We start from the raw sequence: 21,238 nt of genomic DNA, 5'->3' as shown, positions 1-21,238 counted from the left end.
GGCTGTTACACATATCTAATTACACGAAATTCAATTTCTAGCTATATATCCAAAAATGTGTTCACACATGCACCAGAATACATGTATAAGAATGTAAAAACCAAGGTTTGGAAACAAATAAATATGATATAATCAATTATTATATACCATCCTTATCATTACATACAGCAATAACAATAAAGTATCTACTGTATGCAACAACATGGATAAATATCACAAACATCATCTCAAGCCAAGGAAACAAAAGAAAAAAATTCATACAACTTCACTTTATTTATATAAAATATTAAAATAGACAAAATTAATATCTGGTTGTCTTAGTACATTTGGGATGCTATAACAGATTACCATAAACCAGGTGGGTTATAAACAACTGAAATTTATTTTTTATGATGCTAGAGCAGGGGTGTTCAGTCTTATTTTTTTTTTAATTATACTTTAAGTTCTAGGGTTCACGTGCACAATGTGCAGGTTTGTTACATATGTATACATGTGCCATGCTGGTGTGCTGCACCCATTAACTCGTCATTTGCATTAGGTATATCTCCTAATGCTATCCCTCCCCCCTGCCCCCACCCATCAACAGACCCTGGTGTGTGATGTCCCCCTTCCTGTGTCCAAGTGTACTCATTGTTCAATTCCTGCCTGAGTGAGAACATGCGATATTTGGTTTTTTGTCTTTGCAATAGTTTGCTGAGAATGATGGTTTCCAGCTTCATCCCTTTCCCTAAAAAGGACATGAACTCATCTTTTTATGGCTGCATAGTATTCCATGGTGTATATGTGCCACATTTTCTTAATCCAGTCTACCATTGTTGGACATTTGGGTTGGTTCCAGGTCTTTGCTATTGCGAATGGTGCCGTCATAAACATATGTGTGCATGTGTCTTTATAGCAGCATGATTCATAATCCTTTGGGTATATACCCAGTAATGGGATGGCTGGGTCAAATGGTATCCCTAGTTCTAGATCCCTGAGGAATCGCCACACTCTCTTCCACAATGGTTGAACTACTTTACAGTCCCACCAGTGGTGTAAAAGTGTTCCTATTTCTCCACATCCTCTCCAGCACCTGTTGTTTCCTGACTTTTTAATGATCGCCATTCTAACTGGTGTGTGATGGTATCTCATTGTGGTTTTGATTTGCATTTCTCTGGTGGCCAGTGATGATGACCATCTTTTCATGTGTCTGTTGGCTGCATAGATGTTTTCTTTTGAGAAGTGTCTGTTCATATCCTTTGCCCACTTTTGGATGGGGTTGTTTGTTTTTTTCTTGTAAATTTGTTGGAGTTCATTGTAGATTCTGGATACAAGCCCTTTGTCAGATGAGTAGGTTGCAAAAATTTTCTCCCATTCTGTAGGTTTCCTGTTCACTCTGATGGTAGTTTCTTTTGCTGTGCAGAAGCTCTCTAGTTTAATTAGATCCCATTTGTCAATTTTGGCTTTTGTTGCCATTGCTTTTGGTGTTCTAGACATGAAGTCCTTACCCATGCCTGTGTCCTGAATGGTATTGCCTAGGTTTTCTTTTAGGGTTTTTATGGTTTTAAGTCTAACATTTAAGTCTTTAATCCATCTTGAATTAATTTTTGTAAAAGATGTAAGGAAGGGATCCAGTTTCAGCTTTCTACATATGGCTAGCCAGTTTTCCCAGCACCATTTGTTAATTAGGGAATCCTTTCCCCATTTCTTGTTTTTGTCAGGTTTGTCAAAGATCAGATAGTTGTAGATGTGTGGTATTATTTCTGAGGTCTCTGTTCTGTTCCATTGATCTATATCTCTGTTTTGGTACCAGTACCATGCTGTTTTAGTTACTGTAGACTTGTAGTATAGTTTGAAGACAGGTAGCGTGATGCCTCCAGCTTTGTTCTTTTGGGTTAGGATTGACTTGGCAATGCGGGCTCTTTTCTGGTCCCATATGAACTTTAAAGTAGTTTTTCCCAATTCTGCGAAGGAAGTCATTGGTAGCTTGATGGGGATGGTGTTGAATCTATAAATTACCTTGGGCAGTATGGCCATTTTCATGATATTGATTCTTTCTACCCATGAGCATGGAATGTTCTTCCATTTGTTTGTATCCTCTTTTATTTTGTTGAGCAGTGGTTTGTAGTTCTCCTTGAAGAGGTCCTTCACATCCCTTATAAGTTGGATTCCTAGGTATTTTCTTCTCTTTGAAGCAGTTGGGAATGGGAGGTCACTCATGATTTGACACTCTGTTTGTCTGTTATTGTTGTATAAGAATGCTTGTGATTTTTGCACATTGATTTTGTATCCTGAGACTTTGCTGAAGTTGTTTATCAGCTTAAGGAGATTCTGGGCTGAGACGATGGGGTTTCCTAGATATACAATCATGTCATCTGTGAACAGTGATGATTTGATTTCCTCTCTTCCTAATTTAATATCCTTTATTTCTTTCTCCTGCCTGATTGCCCTGGCCAGAACTTCCAACAGTATGTTGAATAGGAGTGGTGAGAGAGGGCATCCCTGTCTTGTGCCAGTTTTCAAAGGGAATGCTTCCAGTTTTTGCCCATTAATTATGATATTGGCTGTGGGTTTGTCATAAATAGCTCTTATTATTTTGAGATACGTCCCATCAATACCTAATTTATTGAGAGTTTTTAGCATGAAAGGTTGTTGAATTTTGTCAAAGGCCTTTTCTGCATCTATTGAGATAATCATGTGGTTTTTGTCATTGGTTCTGTTTATATGGTGGATTACATTTATTGATTTGAGTATGTTGAACCAGCCTTGCATCCTGGGAATGAAGCCCACTTGATCACGGTGGATAAGTTTTTTGATGTGCTGCTGGATTCGGTTTGCCAGTATTATATTGAGGATTTTTGCATCGATATTCATCAGGGATATTGCTCTAAAATTCTCTTTTTTTTTTTGTTGTGTCTCTGCCAGGCTTTGGTATCAGGATGATGCTGGCCTCAAAAAATGAGTTAGGGAGGATTCCCTATTTTTCTATTGATTGGAATAGTTTCAGAAGGAATGGTACCAGCTCCTCCTTGTACCTCTGGTAGAATTCGGCTGTGAATCCATCTGGTCCTGGACTTTTTTTGGTTGGTAGGCTATTAATTATTGTCTCAATTTCAGAGCCTGATATTTGTCTATTCAGAGATTCAACTTCTTCCTGGTTTAGTCTTGGGAAGGTGTATGTGTCGAGGAATTTATCCATTTCTTCTAGATTTTCTAGTTTATTTGCATAGAGGTGTTTATAGTATTCTCTGGTGGTAGTTTGTACTTCTGTGGGATCGGTGGTGATATCCCCTTTATCATTTTTTAATGTGTCTATTTGATTCTTCTCTCTTTTCTTGTTTATTAGTCTTGCTAGTGGTCTATCGATTTTGTTGATCTTTTCAAAAAACCAGCTCCTGGATTCATGGATTTTTTTGAAGGATTTTTTGTGTCTCTATCTCCTTCAGTTCTGCTCTGATCTTAGTTATTTCTTGCCTTCTGCTAGCTTTTGAATGTGTTTGCTCTTGCTTCTCTAGTTCTTTTAATTGTGATGTTAGGGTGTCAATTTTAGATCTTTCCTCCTTTCTCTTGTGGGCATTTAATGTTATAAATTTCCCTCTACACACTGCTTTGAATGTGTCCCAGAGATTGTGGTATGTTGTGTCTTTGTTCTTGCTGGTTTCAAAGAACGTCTTTATTTCTGCCTTCATTTCATTATGTACCCAGTAGTCATTTGGGAGCAGGTTGTTCAGTTTCCATGTAGTTGAGTGGTTTTGAGTGAATTTCTTAATCCTGAGTTCCAGTTTGATTGCACTGTGGTCTGAGAGACAGTTTGCTATAATTTGTTATTTTACATTTGCTGAGGAGTGCTTCACTTCCAACTGTGTGGTCAGTTTTGGAGTAAGTGCAGTGTGGTGCTGAGACGAATGTATATTCTGTTGATTTGGGGTGGAGAGTTCTGTAGATGTCTATTAGGACCTCTTGGTGCAGGGCTAAGTTCAATTCCTGGATATCTTTGTTAACTTTCTGTCTCATTGATCTGTCTAATGTTGACAGTGGGGTGTTCAATTCTCCCATTATTTTTGAGTGGGAGTCTAAGCCTCTTTGTAGGTCTCTAAGGACTTGCTTTATGAATCTGGCTGCTCCTGTATTGGCTGCATATATATTTAGGCTAGTTAGCTCTTCTTGTTGAATTGATCCCTTTACCATTATGTAATGGCCTTCTTTGTCTCTTTTGATCTTTGTTGCTTAGTCTGTTTTATCAGAGACTAGGATTGCAACCCCTGCCTTTTTTTGTTTTCCATTTGTTTTGTAGATCTTCCTCCATCCCTTTATTTTGAGCCTATGTGTGTCTCTGCACATGGGATGGGTTTTCTGAATACAGCACACTGATGGATCTTGACTCTTTATCCAATTTGCCAGTCTGTGTCTTTTAATTGGAGCATTTAGCCCATTAACATTTAAGGTTAATATTTTTATGTGTGAATTTGATCCTGTCATTATGATGTTAGCTGGTTATTTTGCTTTTTAGTTGGTACAGTTTCTTCCTAGCATAGATGGTCTTTACAATTTGGCATGTTTTTGCAGTGGCTGGTACCAGTTGTTCCTTCCCATGTTTAGTGCTTCCTTCAGGAGCTCTTGTAGGGCAGGCCTGGTGATGACAAAATCTCTCAGCATTTGCTTGTCTGTAAAGTATTTTATTTCTCTTTCACTTATGAAGCTTAGTTTGGCTGGATATGAAATTCTGAGTTGAAAATTCTTTTCTTTAAGAATGTCGAATATTGGCCCCCACTCTCTTCTGGCTTACAGAGTTTCTGCCGAGAGATCAGCTGTTAGTCTGATGGGCTTCCCTTTGTGGGTAACCTGACCTTTCTCTCTGGCTGTCCTTAACATTTTTTCCTTCATTTCAACTTTGTTGAATCTGACAATTATGTGTCTTGGAGTTGCTCTTCTCGAGGAGTATCTTTGTGGCATTCTCTGTATTTCCTGAATTTGAATGTTGGCCTGCCTTGCTAGATTGGGGAAGTTCTCCTGGATAATATCCTGCAGAGTGTTTTCCAACTTGGTTCTATTCTCCCCGTCACTTTCAGGTACACCAATCAGACGTAGATTTGGTCTTTTCACATAGTCCCATATTTCTTGGAGGCTTTGCTCATTTCTTTTTATTCTTTTTTCTCTAAACTTCTCGCTTCATTTCATTCATTTGATCTCCCATCACTGATACTCTTTCTTCCAGTTGATCAAATGGTCTACTGAAGCTTATGCATTTGTCATGTAGTTCTCGTGCCATAGTTTTCAGCTCCATCAGGTCTTTAAGGACTTCTCTGCGTTGGTTATTCTAGTCAGCCATTCATCTAATCTTTTTTAAAGGTTTTTAACTTCTTTGCGTTGGGTTCAAGCTTCCTCCTTTAGCTCAGAAAAGTTTGATCGTCTGTAGCCTTCTTCTCTCAACTCATCAAAGTCATTCTCCGTCCAGCTTTGTTCTGTTGCTGGTGAGGAGCTGCATTGCTTTGGAGGAGGAGAGGCACTCTGATTTTTAGAATTTTCAGTTTTTCTGCTCTGTTTTTTCCCCATCTTTGTGGTTTTATCTACCTTTGGTCTTTGATGATGGTGATGTACAGATGGGGTTTTGGTGTGGATGTCCTTTCTGTTTGTTAGTTTTCCTTCTAACAGTCAGGACCCTCAGCTGCAGGTCTGTTGGAGTTTGCTGGAGGTCCACTCCAGACCCTGTTTGCCTGGGTATCAGCAGCGGAGGCTGCAGAACCGTGAATATTGGTGAACAGCAAATGTTGCTGCCTGATCATTCCTCTAGAAGTTTCGTCTCAGAGGGGTACCCGTCCATGTGAGGTGTCAGTCTGCCCCTACTGGGGGGTGCCTCCCAGTTAGGCTACTCGGGGGTCAGGGACCCACTTGAGGAAGCAGTCTGTCTGTCCTCAGATCTCAAGCTCTGTGCTGGGAGAACCACTACTCTCTTCTAAGCTCAGTTGGAAATGCAGAAATCACCCATCTTCTGCATCGCTCACCCTGGGAGCTGTAGACTGGAGCTGTTCCTATTCGGCCATGTTGGAACCATCCCGGGGTGTTCAATCTTTTGGCTTCCCTGGGCCACATTGGAAGAAGAATTGTCTTGGGCCACACATAAAATACACTAACACTAACAATAGCTGATGAGTTTTTTTTTAATTGCCAAAAAAATCATAATGCTTTAAGAAAGTTTACAAATAAGTGTTTCAAAGCCATACTGGACCACATGTGGACTGCAGGCCAAGGGTTGGACAAGCTTGTTCTAGAAGCTGGGAAGTTCAAGATCAGGGTGCCATTAGATTCATTGTCTGGTGAAGGCCAGTTTCCAGTTCATAGACAGCTGCCTACCCTCTGTACCCTCACATGGCAGAAGAGACAAGACAGCTTTCTAGAGTCTCTTTTATAAGGACATGAATTCCATTTATGAGGGTCCCACCCTTAAGACCTAATAAACTCCCAAAGGCCCTACTTCCTAATATCACCATAATGGGGATTTGCTTCCACAAATGTTTTTTGGGGGTCTACGTGCATTTAGTCTATAGTAATGGTGTTAGAAATCAGAACAGGAGTTACCCTTAGGAGAGGAAGATTGTGACTGAAATAGTCATGACTGAACTTTTGGCAATGTTCACTTTGTGAAAATTCTCTGATGGATACCTGTTTCTATATGTTTCTATATGTATGCTACAGTACACTTGTCTATATGTATGTTATAGTTCAATAAAAAGGTTGATAAAAGAGAAACTTATAAAACTAAAATTAAGAAGTTAGACAAGAAATGATTGCTTTCTGCTGTACTCTGCTAGTAAACCAATATTGCTTTGAAAATAAGATTTATAAAGTCAAAACAATGAGTAGCAACTGATTGTAGTGCATAGTTCCCCCCCACACTAGCTTTCTTTCATCTAGCCTGTGCTTGTTTTTATCAAGAAAAAATGAGGCAAATATTTAGTTTATTTGTTCATCAAATTCCAGAGCAGTAAGACTCATTTAAATTACTCAGCTTTCATTTTATTTCATCTATATATATTCTGTAGTGGGCTTCTCCCATTCTCCAACTTTAGAATATTTTCTCTATTTTTTGGATACAGATGTTAAGAGGAAGTTTTTTATGCTGAAAGGTGTCCAAGCAGAAACTCTTCAGATAACTGGAATGCAAAAGCATAAAAAAGCTCATTCTCCCCATCCTTGCCATAACCCCCACCCTCATCCCACACCCCAACCCACCCCCATACCATATGTTTCAGAGGAGCCAACTGGAATTTGGTGCTGACTGTGGAGAGAGAACATGAATGGAATAGAGGGAAAATAAGTTTTGCATTTGGTGAATTGAGCATATGGATAATTGAGGTCTTTGGGGGGGGTAAATGAATCAATACGTCTACTTGGACTTTCAAATACCCTTTCACAAGTTTCCGTATGGTGATGAAATCACTTTAAATCTGTGCTCAAAAATAATTTTTAAGTGTGTTTAAACTATTTCATTTTAGATCATATATGAGTATTTTAGAGACAGTATAATAAAGTTTCACAATAACTGGAAAGTGATGGAAAGAGGGCAAACTTTTCTTTCCAACAGATAATAAATATAAAAGTAAAAGACTATTGTTTCTTACCTTCTGGGAAGAAAGGAAAACTAAGAAACATCATGTAAATACTTTCTCCAACTGGGAGTTTCTTCTAACAGTTTTAAAAGAGGAAAATAGGCAGAAAGATAACAAAAACACTAAAAAGTCCCATAGCTAAGCATGCAATTGTGACAATGAGACACCTCTCACTAGAGAGACAAAGTTAACTGCTCTTAGATATTACAAGGATTTTTGATCCCAACCTCCCTCCAAGCTCATTTAAAGTCCCTAAGATATAGCATACCACAGAAGAGCTGAGAAAAGTATTTTATTCAAGTGTGTTGCTTGAGGCTTGTAATGTCAATTACTTCATCCTCTCTGTCCCTATACTCAATTGATAATAAATATAGAACAAATGAAGATCAAAGTATCAGCTCTAAAAATGGTAGTTAGTACCCAATAACTCCCAAAAGATAGGATTCCCCAGTAACCCTAACTTGGAAAACAAAGGTGGGACCTTTGTTTTCCAAGTTAGGGTTACTACTTGGACTGAGTAGTTTCCTGCCACTTCCCCAATTTAGACCTTGGGACTTATCTTGCCATGAGCTAGATATCCACAGTGCACTCTGAGTCTGTTTACCCAGGAAGATTATCAACCTGCCTGACAAAGCCAGTCATGAGGAGAAGGGAGAATGTCAGAGAGTGTGGTCGGCCTTCAGCCAAACCTCTAATGGGTGTTTAAACATAGAGGTAGGAAGCAGAAGAAAGCCCACTGTCCTTCTTAACTTTTGGGTTCTCTGGAAAGCAGACACTGAGATGGAGCTAGAAGTAAAAAAAGATTTATGGGGAGGTGAAACTTGGAAAAGAAAAAAGGAGGCAGGATTGGGTGGGAGAGCCATCACAGCACAATGCAAACCTGACAAATGCCTCTGCTAGATCAAAAAAGAGACTTGGAGCAAAGATTGACCATTACAGTGTGCTGCTTTGGGCAGAAATGGCTAAGCCCTGAACTGCCAACTTGCTTGGTCATTGGCTTGGTCACCCCACAAATACCATGACCTCACCTCAAAAGCTGAAGAAGATTCTAAAGGAGATCAGAGGTGGAAGCTGTCAGTTAATCAAACTCGTGAGAGCCAATAACTCTTTCTCCATTTTAATTAATTAACTTAATCAACAAGTAAAAATTATATATGCTTAAGGTGTACAATGTGATGTTTTGATATATGTATACATTGAGGAGTAGTTAAATTTGGGATAAAATCCTAGGCATTACCTTGCATATTTATTTTCTTATGGTGAGAACACTTGTAATCTACTCTCTTAGCAACTTTCAAGCACACACTACGTTGTTACTAACTACAGTCAACATGTTGTACAATAGATTCCTTGAACTTATACCTCCTAACTAAAATTTTATAACGTTTGACTAATATCTCTCTAATCCCTCATCCCACTCCCCACCACCATCCATCCACTAGCTCCTAGTAACCAGAGTTTGCTTCTGTGGAAATATACATATATGATAGACGTATTTTCCTTCTGGCCCTCTGAATTTGACAAGCTTGAGCCTGACTTATTGGTTAAAACAGTCTATTATTTTGATGCCATCTTGCCATCACGTTGTTGGTTGGTTTCTTTGAGGAATAGTGACATTCTGAGGTCTCAACATTGGTCTCTTTTGCTGCAGGGTTAGAGGCAGCTATAACTAAATTGGCCTTTGTGAGTGGGAGTCCATGCTGTTGATTTCATGCAGAGTCTCATCTTTGCCATCATGGCTTCTTCATCTGTTTGCCCATCATACCAGCTCTGGGGTGGCTGCTGAAAAACTGTCTAACACAGCAAGCCAGATTGTTTTGTCTACTTAGTTGTTTAGAGCTTCTTTCATGATGGATGCTTTCTAGTGCGAGCTAACATAATGATACAATGATCTTTGCACTTGTATCCACTCTCATATGGCCATCCATATGCTTCTACTTTGATTCTCCTTGTTTTGATCTTGCAGTTTTTCTTCTTTCAGGTTATTGACCAGTTCATCAGGCCATTCACCACTGCTTATTAGTCCATATATATTCCTTGGAATATATTAGTCCATATGTATTCATTGGAATATATTATATATGAACTAATTGGCAGTGGTGAATGGCCTGATAACTTTTCTTCCCCCACAGCAGATGTTCAGGTGCATCACCTAAAGCTCAGTCTATTCAGCAGACGTTCTTGCCATTGTCTCTGAAAGCATCCCCAAGCGGAGCTGTAGTGCAGCTAACATTTCATTTTTGGTTTTAATCCACATAGCAATCATCCATCCATCAGCCAAGTTCAGGTGTTTTCCTCCTCCTTCAGCCACAGGTGGGAGATGAGTGGGGCACTGATGCACCTATGGTAGGTGAAATGGGGGTCTGGGCTTCTTGCTCATGCAAGTTGTTTATGTCCTCTTGTACTCATGTTCATTTTAGGATGCACCATCTCAATCTTACAATAGATTGCAGCTGGTCCCCACTAATTTCTCTTTGTTGAATTGGATAGTCTTGATTCTGACCTCCAACTTGAAACAGTCTACTTTCTTGGTGTTTGTAATGCCATGTTTTCTTGTTATTTGTTTTTGTTTTATATCTATTACTCTTCTCACCCCTTAAATGCTGGTGCTTCATAGATATCTACCCTTGGCCCATTTGTTTCCTCATTCTTTATATATGCTTTCATAGTTTTTTGAGCTGGGGGGATTATGTAAAACTTAAGTTTGGAGTAAAAAAAATCGAGTGTAAACTTCAGCTATTCTATTTACTAGCAGTTTGACTTTATGTAAAAAGTTAAACCCTTCTGAACATCAATCTTTCAATCTTATTAGTGAGAATCAAATGGGACAATATTTGCAAAGAGCTTAGCATGAGATTTGCCACAAAATAACTAGTCTTTGATGGCAACTACTCATTATAATACATTATTTAACTACTGTCATGTCTATAATCACATCCCAGACCTCTGCTTTAAACCTTGATCATCTGTATCTTATTTTCTTGATGACTGACTGATAGGCAGTCAGTCAATCTCAGCACATTGGTGTTTGAACTTATCACCTGCCTATATATGTATGCTACTTCTTCTGCATTCTGTCTTTTTGGCGGCTCCACCATCCACCCAGTCAAGCTTGTTGTAAATCTTACCTCCATCTTTTCCATCATCCCAATCTAATAAATTATTTTTACTTACTAAATATATACCAAATCTATCTACCCTTTTCCAGGGAAGGAAGGTGATAGTGGAGGTAGAACTTTAAACTTGCTAACTAAAGGAAATTAGAATATTAGAATATTCTTTTAAAAATATATTTTCTATCTAACTCAGGTTGTTCAAGGGGAAAGTAGTGTTTTCTGTCCACTTCCCCTCCTTAGTCATGATGTCTTATGAGTATAGAGAAGGGCTCACATGTCCTCATAGAGGCAGGATGGAGCTCATACCTTGATGCTCCCCTTTGTGTCCTTCACTAGTATCTGATATTATTTGGTCGATATTGTTTTGACCCTGGACATCTTATGCTAGTGCATTTTGAAGTGCAACTGGTTGAATCTAATTTTTGTTAGAGTTTGATGCTGGGCTCCACAGTTTCTGCTGCAGTGTTTCATAATAAGTTTCCTGTCATTTTGGTCTCCTCACTGATTCCACTCTCAGCCCCGTCTGATTCGTGCACACCTTGAGAAGCCTAGTAATTGCAGCCACCCTCTGTAAACCATGCATACATGTGAAGGGCCCTTTGAGGATATTCTCTGTCTGATCTAACTGGACACTTTTCTCACACATTTTTCAGCAACCACCTGGGCACTATCATTTCTCTCTATACTATGCTAAATACAGCTCTTCGCCACAAGATTTACAAAATATTCTCTGTCTATGCTCTGAAAAGTATAAAAGTACACCCTTCTCCCTCTGCTAATCTCTGAGAATTTTCCACAAACCTATTTAGATGTTATTCACATAGTGCCTTTCCTCAAGGTTCAACTGCACAGGCAAGAGGAAAGCAAGTAAGAATGCTTTCTGAGCTGCTGTTTCTCTTTCTGTTTTCCTGCCAGCCTTTATTAGAAAAAAAAAAAATCCCCCCTCTCTAAATTACCAATAATGGCAGAAGTCAATATTCCAACATCTAAGACTTATTTTTGAGCCATGCAGTTCACTTTTGGAATTTAGAACCTTAGAATTTCTGTTCTCAAAGCTTGACTCTCAAGATCGTCCAATCTGCATGGACTGAACAAAGTCAGGCTAGAGATAAGCAGTTGAAGGAGGGCCTATTTCTACCTGCTTTTCTACTTTAATAATCTGCTTTTAGCTGGAAAAGGAATTAATTATGTGCAGTAAAGTGGAAAATATAAAAATCACGTTAGTAATATGCTACCCTTCACTTTGCAAGATATTTTCCGTGTTCCTCCTCTGATGTACTCTTCATCCTTTCTATGTCCCAGATGAGTAACTTCATATGCTTCCTTAGGCTCTTTTGCCTTTATGCTTCAGGTTGGGGTCAGTCAATGAGAGGCACAGGTAGGAGATTTGATGTAGGAGGTGAATAAGGTCAGGATTTTTTTTTTTTTTTTTTGAGACGAAGTCTCGCTCTTGTTCCCCAAGCTGGAGTGCGATGGCGTGATCTAGGCTCACTGAAACCTCCGCCTCCCGGGTTCTAGCGATTCTCCTGCCTTGGCCCCCTGAGTAGCTGGGACTACAGGCACCTGCGACCACGCCCGGCTAATTTTTGTATTTTTAGAAGAGACGGGGTTTCACCATGTTGGCCAGGCTGGTCTAGAACTCTTGACCTCAGGTGATCCACCCGCGTAGGCCTCCCAAAGTGCTGGGATTACAGGCGTGAGCCACCACAGCTGGCCAAGTTCAGGATTTTTATTTTCCCAGCTTCCCACATACCTCTGCCTAAGGCCACAGCTCCTACCCAGTAGCTCCCTTGCATAACCATAGCTCACCATCACAATTCCAGCAACTTCCTCTTTGTATCTTCAGACCTAGGGAGGGTAACATCTCACCTCTCACTAACTCTCCAATGATACAGCATGCCTTGCTTATTTCCCTTAGCTTTTGGTAAATAAACCCTTAATTAAATTGTCTTCAATTGCCCCAGTAAGTGTGACATTTACTTCTCTCAACACCATTACTGATAAATCCATTATATCCATATGATTTTATGTCAGCATGACTTATTTCTCCAATTAGATTAGATAATTTCTTAAAGGCAGAAATTCTAATTCCTAAAACTCTCTTTTATCTGCTCCTTCCATCACAAGGAAGCACTAAATGCTTTCTGAATGTATTCATTTAATCATTAGCTCTATGTTAATGGATACTATTTTAGGCAACATGGATACAGTGGTGAATAAGGTGGAACAGTTTTTTTCCTTATGGAGTCTATAGTCTCCTGGCTCTGTAACAATTTTTCCCACAATAGGTTGCAATTTTTAATGAACCAAATGTGTAACTAGTTATTCGCTGTCCTGGTCATACCCCTTCTACACAAATCTACTGCACAGACATGCCATGTGGCAATGATAAGGCAGAGCCCATGTGTATGCTGAAATTTGAGCATTCAAAAGTTCTGATTAAGCAGTAGAAGCTTGTTAGTATAATTATAGAGCAGAGTATAGAAAGAAATAGGCATAGAAAGAATTATGGATGCCATGATTAATTGAGAGACCATTTTGCCTTGGTTCTGATTAGAGTTCCCATGAAGCCCCATTCTACTTTGGTTTCCATTCTTAACTTCTTGAGAGTTCCATGTTGACATTTTTCCAAAAAAATAGTTTCCTTTGTTTGGAATTGTGTAAGTAGCTGTTAGTTCTTTACAACCAAATGAGTTTGGGAAAACATGCTCTCTTCCCTCCATGGACTGTGAGTTTTGTATTGCTGCTGCTGATGGCATCACTAAGCACCTGCAGGAGCAAACTGAACCAATAGAGGGGCAGCTTCACTTTCCTTACGGTGTCCAGTGAAGGCTTGGTTTGCAGATGAAGCCATTGCTTCCATTGTCTGTCACGGCACCGCTCTCAGGCTAGGCTTTTAGGCATTTCCACTTCATGAATCATAGCCCTACAGTTTGTTTTTCTTTCCCTGACCCTCACACTCCACACCTCCTCTAATCAGCCTTATTTTCTGGATGATAAAAAACTGCCAGATGGATCCCTTGCTTTGCTTGATCCCTGGATCATTTGTACACCTGCTGCTCCTGCTTGTACTTGCCACTGGGATTTCACTGTGTAAGAGCACTGCCAAGGTACATTTGTCACAGCATGGCTCATTATCACACAAACTAAAGGCAGGTCCTTGTCCTGAAACATAACCATTAAAATTGCCTGCAGGAATCCTGTTAAGCTAAAAAGTGTTTATGAAATATGTCCCTACATCCCATTAAAAAAATTTGGTAGTAACCTATTGGTCGCATTTTTTCCATAATTCTGCATTCTTATAGCTGAGAACTCATTTTAGCTGTCTCAGCCAGGCTTCATGCTCGGGAACCAACCTTGTAAGTGGGACAGAGTAAGTGAAATCAAGAAACTCAGCCGTAAGTAAACCTTGTGTGCTTTCTGCTCTGGACTGACAGTCTACTTCTAGCAACTAGATTACTACTTTGCCCTGAGACTCAATACTCTTACATGTCCCTGATTCAGGGGCAGTTGGGTAAGTGGTGGAGTCACCTCTGACTTTGTTACCCAATGCCGTGGGGATATTTGAGTGGTCCTCTATAATTCACATTTTTTACAGTGCTTTTGCACCCATTGTCTCACTTGACTCTCACAATAGCCTGATTGGAATCAGCATGCTTTATATTTATTCCACACTTTTACTATAGAATAAAGTTCTCATAAATCCAGAATCAGTGCTTTTTATTTTTAGGCAACATTTATTTTCTTTCTTGTCGTAAACCTGTTCTGGAATGTTTGGAAATAGAGATTAATATGAAGAAGATCTAAATCACCTATAGGCTTACTATCCCATGATAACCATATTTAGGAGTTTTCAACCTATGTGTATATTTTACATTGCTGAAGTCATTCTGTATGCAAAATTTTGCAACCTGAAATTTTACATCTAACAAATTTTGAATTTTTAACACTGTAACATGTTGATTTTGGTCCTCATATGAAATTTCATTTTAAAGAAAAAGAAAGAAAAGAATCCTTCAGGTGTAATCAAGGCTGTCCTGTACCATTATAGGCAAAAAGTCCTTGAGCCTGGCATTACACAAACCAAAGGGAATGGTTTGTATCAGGCACATGGAAAACAAAATACTATGATGGCCACCTAGACTTTATTGGTTCAGGAAATGTCTAATTCATTTATTTAACTATGTAAAATCCTAATTTTTTTCACATACTGTGGGGAACAATCTGTAGTATGACCCTTATGTCTACTCTGAGACAGTGCATGATATGATAATGAAACAATTAAACAAAGCAAAGCATTCCTGCTGAAGGGGGATGCTCATGACAGGAAAAAATATTCCTGAGAACAGCAGAGTTCTGTTTAGCCAGGCTCACTGTGGGCAGCATCAACCTAAAAGACAGGTGAGAGAAAGCAGCCTCTTTTGTGGTTTGATTGAAGAGTCCTGGAACCTGCTCTGCCCTCTCACCCAAAGCCTAAAAAGTCCCCACACCCTTTGCCCCAGAATTCCCACTGTTAGTCACTCCTTTGGAGTGACTCTACTATTACCTGACTGCCCCTGAATCAGGAGCATTTGGGAGTATTGAGTCTCAGAGCAAAGCAGGAATCCAGTTGCTAGCAGTAGACTATAAGCCCAGAGAAGAAAGCGCAAGGTTTAGTTAGAGCTGAATTTCTTGATCTTACTTACTCGCTCCCTGCCCTTGACAAGGTTGGTCTCAGAGAATGAAGCCAGGCTGAGGCTGCAAAAATGAGTTCTCAGCTGTGAGAATGAAGAATTATGGAAAATAATGCAACGAATAGGTCACGACCAAATTTTTTAATGGGATTGAAGGTATTGAAGAACATTGTTATAATGCACATTTGTCATTTGACTAAACCATGACTCACTTTAAGCTATAAGCTGTAATTAATGCCTAATGCATAGTAAAGATCTAACTCATCACAAGAAGATTACACAGCTCTTGGACCAGGACCTGAGTGCACAGAAATGCAAGAAAGGATGGAAGGAAATACAATGTGAACACTACAAGAAGGCTCTGCCCAGAGGCCTGAGCCTGAGAAGGAGCTTGGGAAGCCACAGCAGCATATAAACACTCCGTACACAGGAGTGCTGGAGGCAGAGGAAGAGCACCAAGAGGGAGCAGTGGCACATAGAACAGCATTTGCCATTGTGAATGCTGAGGAATAAAGATAGAGTTTATGCACCTAAGAAGAGACAGGCTGCTTCACACTCAGAAAAAATAAGTTAGTAAATTGTTATTCTCAACATCATAACCATTTCATGTGTGGGTAAAACAGAAAGTTTTCCTTGGAAGCAGCAGTAAAGTTCAGCCATGGCCCAGGGCCCAGACCACTGGGCAGAGGCTCTTCCTGTTGGGAGAAAGAGCCACATTCCCCTGTTATTTGTGACAGCCTCAGGACCCACAGGCTGCCTGCAATGTGCAGACTGCATAATTCAGCACGAAGGTTGCCAACAATTTTTGGCTTCAGCTTTTTTACTGGTTTTCATTTAGGAAAAATTTAAATTTTTTCCGGACAGTTCTTGTTTTAATGAAGGAAAATTAACTTGGCAAAAGAAAGAGTGGGTGACAATGACCCGGAGAGTAATTTCAGAGCTTACCATCCTGATTAAAACACCCAGGGCAGTCATCAGCAGTTCATTCTCACGTGGTTTGAGAGAGAAGAACGTTCTGTCTTTAAGAAATGACAGTTGTTCATACTCACCAAGTCTGAAGCTAAGAAAATATTTGTGAGTTGAGATGCAGGGCTTCTGATGGTGACAAGGGGAACAGCATTACAGACTGAGTTAATAGAGGCCAAAAACTGAGGTTTAACTCCCACTTCTGTGCCACACAGATTACACCAGGATCTCTCACAGGTTACATAAATACCAGCTAGCACGGGCCACGTAATCAAGTACCCAAATAAACCGTAAATTGACTCAACTTATCTCGTTAAATGCCTTGACAAAACCATAAACTTCTTACCACACACAGTGCTGCCCACTCCACTTCTAACAGAAAATTGGTACTAACCTTTTGAAAAAGAATTCTCCAAGCCACACATAGGGATTTGTTCATTGTCCCAGCAGAAGGTTCCATTTGGACAACAGAATATTCTCAGGTTGAAAACGTGGCCACCTTACATCTTGAATGAGCCTTCCAGCCTGAGCCAGTGACTATGACAGGTCTGTGCTATAAACCTCATGTAGAGGCTGTGAAAAACATTCAACCATGTTTCAGCTTTTGTTCCTGAAGACTTCAATTAGGACATGTCTCCACAGCTTCTCAATTTTATTCTCCAGATACACAAAGGATGAACAGACTGGTTTTTAGCTCAAGTGACTGTGTGTGGGGAATCATCAAATACAGCACAGCTTTTGCCCCATTCAACACAGTCTTCTTGAAATGGACTTTTTGGCACTCAGCATTTTGTTGCTGTCTATATTCAATATGCACTCTTCCAACTCAGACCCCTTTGCCTTATACCTTGATCCACTCACTTAGCAGTTTCACTTTAAACATAAAGCAGAGGCTTTTACACTGATTTTACAACTCTATGCTTATAACCTTCTACTGTTCTCAACTACTTTGAAAAGATGTATGAAGATTTTTGCTCTATGTGACAAAACAAGTATGATTAAGGCCTGTGCAGCTATCAAGCCTCATATTTTTAGCCGAGAGCATAGCCATGAACCTCATAGTAAACATTCAGAAAATTACTTCAATGAGTGCATAGTTATTGTAATGTAGTAAGCAGTAAGGTCATTGAATTAAAGTCAGTTTGGGTGTGTAAAACTCTATGCTACTGTCGTAGTTATTATTAGTTATTATTGCCAGAAACCAAATATTTTTGTTCCCCATTCAAGCACTTAGAAAAATTGACTAGTAAAATTTGAGTAGAATAATGTTAACTTGGGGCAGGAATCTTAAGAGCTGGGGTGCAATATGCCGCCTCTCCCTTATCTTCTCTTGTAGGTGAAAAGAAATCCTCCAGGTAGAGGTCGCTCCATCATTCTCATCCTGGCATGAGAATGCTGCAAAAAGCCCCAGCTGATGCATGACAGATGTGTCATGAGAAAGAGAAGTAAACCTTTGTTGTTTTAAGTCATTGGGATTTTGGAGTTGTTACTGCAGCACAATCTAGCTTGTTCTTAATATAGCTACCTATTTTGCAGATGTGAATCTAGAATAGATAAGAAAAAGAGGCAGAACTTCTGGGTTGGGTTCTTGTTGAAGTCTTAAGTGTACTTTCAAACAAGAACACATGGTGGTCTGCTCACCCTCTTTGGCTCAGCAGTGAACTCAGAGAATTTTTGGCTCTAACAACGACAAAGTGGAAGGAGTGAGTTAGCAGGACTTATTGTTTCCTGGTGTCATTGTTTTGGTCTGATATCAAATAGCTACATGTGTGGGAGAGAAAGAAAGGACAGTACGTTGGATTGTACTAAGCGTTGGATCCCACTAAATATATTTTGTTATGAGAAAAGCATGATCATCAATAGCATCAAAAACACCTGCTGAGGATTATGTAAAAGACAACAAAAGGATTTCAATTGTTTTGTGAAAAATGATTAATACTAAATGTTTAACTTTTATTTTAGGCTTGACAGTACACGTACAGGTGTGTTACATAGGTAAACTCATGTCGTGGGGGTTTGTTGTACAGATTATTTCATCACTCTGGTATCTTGCTTCATGGAGATTCTTCTGTATGCATTTCTCCCTTATGTTTCTTTAGGATAAGGACAGAAATGAAATTACTAGATTATAAATTATATAGATTTTATATTTATGATATATGTAAACACATATATGTACTATATGTTGCTAAATATATTGTATTTATACATGCATATGTGTATATACATTACATACACAAAATACAGATACGGCCTTCAGAATTGTACCAATTTATATTCTTACTATCAGTGATCAGGAGTGACCATTTCCCAAATCCTAGAAAATTCAAAAAAATGTAAATCATTAAATCATTTTGTAAACTTTGACAACATTATAGATGGGAAAACTTTTATTTTCTGTGCTTTTCCCTGATCACTGTGAGGCTGAATATTGGACGTAGTGAGAAGTAAAAGGTGCCCTAGATGTAGGCCAGAAGTAACCCTGTGAGAGATAACCTCAGGAAAATTCAGCTTTCCTCCCTGGTGAAGTTTGTAGGGATGCAATGGTCTGGTGCATGCTGAGACATCTTCTCTAAGGTAAAGTACACATTACTACACCTTGCACCTTCCACTACTAAAAAAGAGGCACAGGGTTTGGTGGTCCTCTTTCAACTTTGAAGGTAGCACATATCATAATTGGGAATAATGTTTTAGCCCATTTAGCAAGTGACTCAGAAGCATGTTAGTTTTGATTAGGGTCCAGAACAAGAAAGGGATCCATAGTGGGTTCCCTACAGCTTTGGCCATGTGACCCAGCAAGGCCAATAATACTAGAGGTATTGAAGGTGGTTAAGGTACTAGACACAGATGCTATGTGGAGCCCCCAGTAATTACTAGGGGATATTCAGGACAGGATTTTAGAATTCTAAAACAAATCCACATATTGTTCAACAGGTAATTATCTGGCACTTGATTGACAGCTACACACTCTACCAGAGACTGAGAGCCTGATCATTAAATAGCAGATGACTGTGTGACCAGAACATTTGACCATGACATAGCTCTCTTTAGATCCACCAAGTTATATGATCAAGACAGAGCAGCAGCAAGTCATTGTACAATGAAAATAGTACATCTAGTATTGAGCTTGAGAGGGTTGAGAAAGTACAAGTAAATTGCATGAACAAATAGTTTAAGACTTCCAAGACTTTATAAACTCTTCTCCCTCAACTGTGGTCTCATGGTAGTGGTGAGGCAGGCCTCTACAATCAGTTAAAAAAAAAAGGGGGGGTGTGAATCTCAGGCCTGGCTCACAAAGCAGTTGGCATAATACCAGAAACAGACTGCTGCCACACTATAGCTGCACTCAGGGGAGTCTCTCAAAAACAGTGGTGAAGGGAAATTCCCCAGTGAGCAAAACTACAAGCCCTACACGTGGTTCAATTTGCATGGAAGAAGAAGTTGCCTGAAGTACAGCTATTTACGAATTCCTGAGCTGTGACAAGGGGCTTCAGTGGTTGATTCAGAGTCTGGAAGGAGCAAGACTGAAAAATATGAGAAAAAGAATTTCAGGGAAAGAGCCATATGATTGATGTGGTTGGGCTTATGGAAGAGGACACAAGAAGAAGTGCTGGATAGTAGTTTCCTGGGATATTAACCATAAATTTTGGAGGTTTGGAGAGAAAGAGGTTAAAGGGTGACTATCTATTCTCAGCAGCCTCTCTCACCAATAAGGCTTTTGGCACAGACTGAACTTCCTTGTTAACTCAGGATTGACTGATTCAGAGGGGATGGGGCAGGCATCCTCTCAAAGCAATACTGGAGAGAGGCAAGAATAGATTGGATCTATTTCCTCAGTGCTCGTTTTGAGCCCTTTTCCCAAGGCTTCAGCCCCCAGAGCAATCTCACCAAGGGTGTCTAACAATTTTTAAGTTAGTTTCTAATATCCATCTTCCTTTTGCCTTCTATAATTTCTATAAGATTGATTTAGGGACAATAAGTAGAGCCTTTTTTAGTTTGCTGTCTTCCTGTATCACTGTTTTTAGCTTCTTTGATAATGAGATTGGGGTGAAAGAAAGTGCATAGAAAAAAAAATTTAGAGCTTGTTCAGAAAACAAAGGAAGCTGGGAGGGCTATGGGGGAAAAAGAATGCTGAAAGAAGAGAGAAAATATATACATAGTTCCTGGACTTTTCATATATTTCTGGTTCAAGTTCAAGTCAATGCCTGCTTTCATTGGAACAAATTAGGTCCAGTTTCCTAAACTCAGTCTCTATGGGCCTATGGATGACAAGTAATCACCGGATCATTTCTTCCACAACTGCTGGGACCTTACTTAATCTGGAAATCCTAGGCTAGATTCAGAAATGTGTGGAACAGTGGAGGAGGGGAGATTCCCTGCAGAATTTCAAGGTCTGAGATTTCCCAGAAGGCAGAGAATATATACTTTTTATTATTCCCATGACTTGAAGCTGATATTTTCAGGTATTTTTTTGATATGTAGAGTCCTGGCTATTGTAATAAAATTAGATATTTCAAATATTTTGCTTTTCTTTTTATCCTTCCCTATATGTAGTCAAGGGAAGCTCACACCAGGCAAGTGTTTTGATTTCATTGTCGGTGTATAAGATTTCATTGTTGTCATTGCTGTGTTTATCACATTCCTTCTGGATATGGGCTATTAGCAGTCCACCAAAAAATATAAATTCTGAAATGCAATGTACTTCAATGGGCTAGCTATCTTAGAAGCCTCTATCCTCATCCCAACACACATGGGAGGCCTCTCCCATCTGGCCAGAACTAGCAGCTGAAATTTACCCCTAGGGCTTCCCACTCCTGTCAATCACAGCATCCTGCTGTGAACACCATGTGGCCATTCCTCTCACACAGACTCTCATGCCAGCAGAACAAGTAACCAC

The sequence above is a fragment of the Gorilla gorilla genome, chromosome 1 (genome assembly GCF_029281585.2).
Source record: "Gorilla gorilla gorilla isolate KB3781 chromosome 1, NHGRI_mGorGor1-v2.1_pri, whole genome shotgun sequence".
NCBI lineage: Eukaryota > Metazoa > Chordata > Mammalia > Primates > Hominidae > Gorilla > Gorilla gorilla.
The sequence above is the reverse complement of the archived record's forward strand: the minus strand, read 5'-3'. Positions refer to the sequence as shown.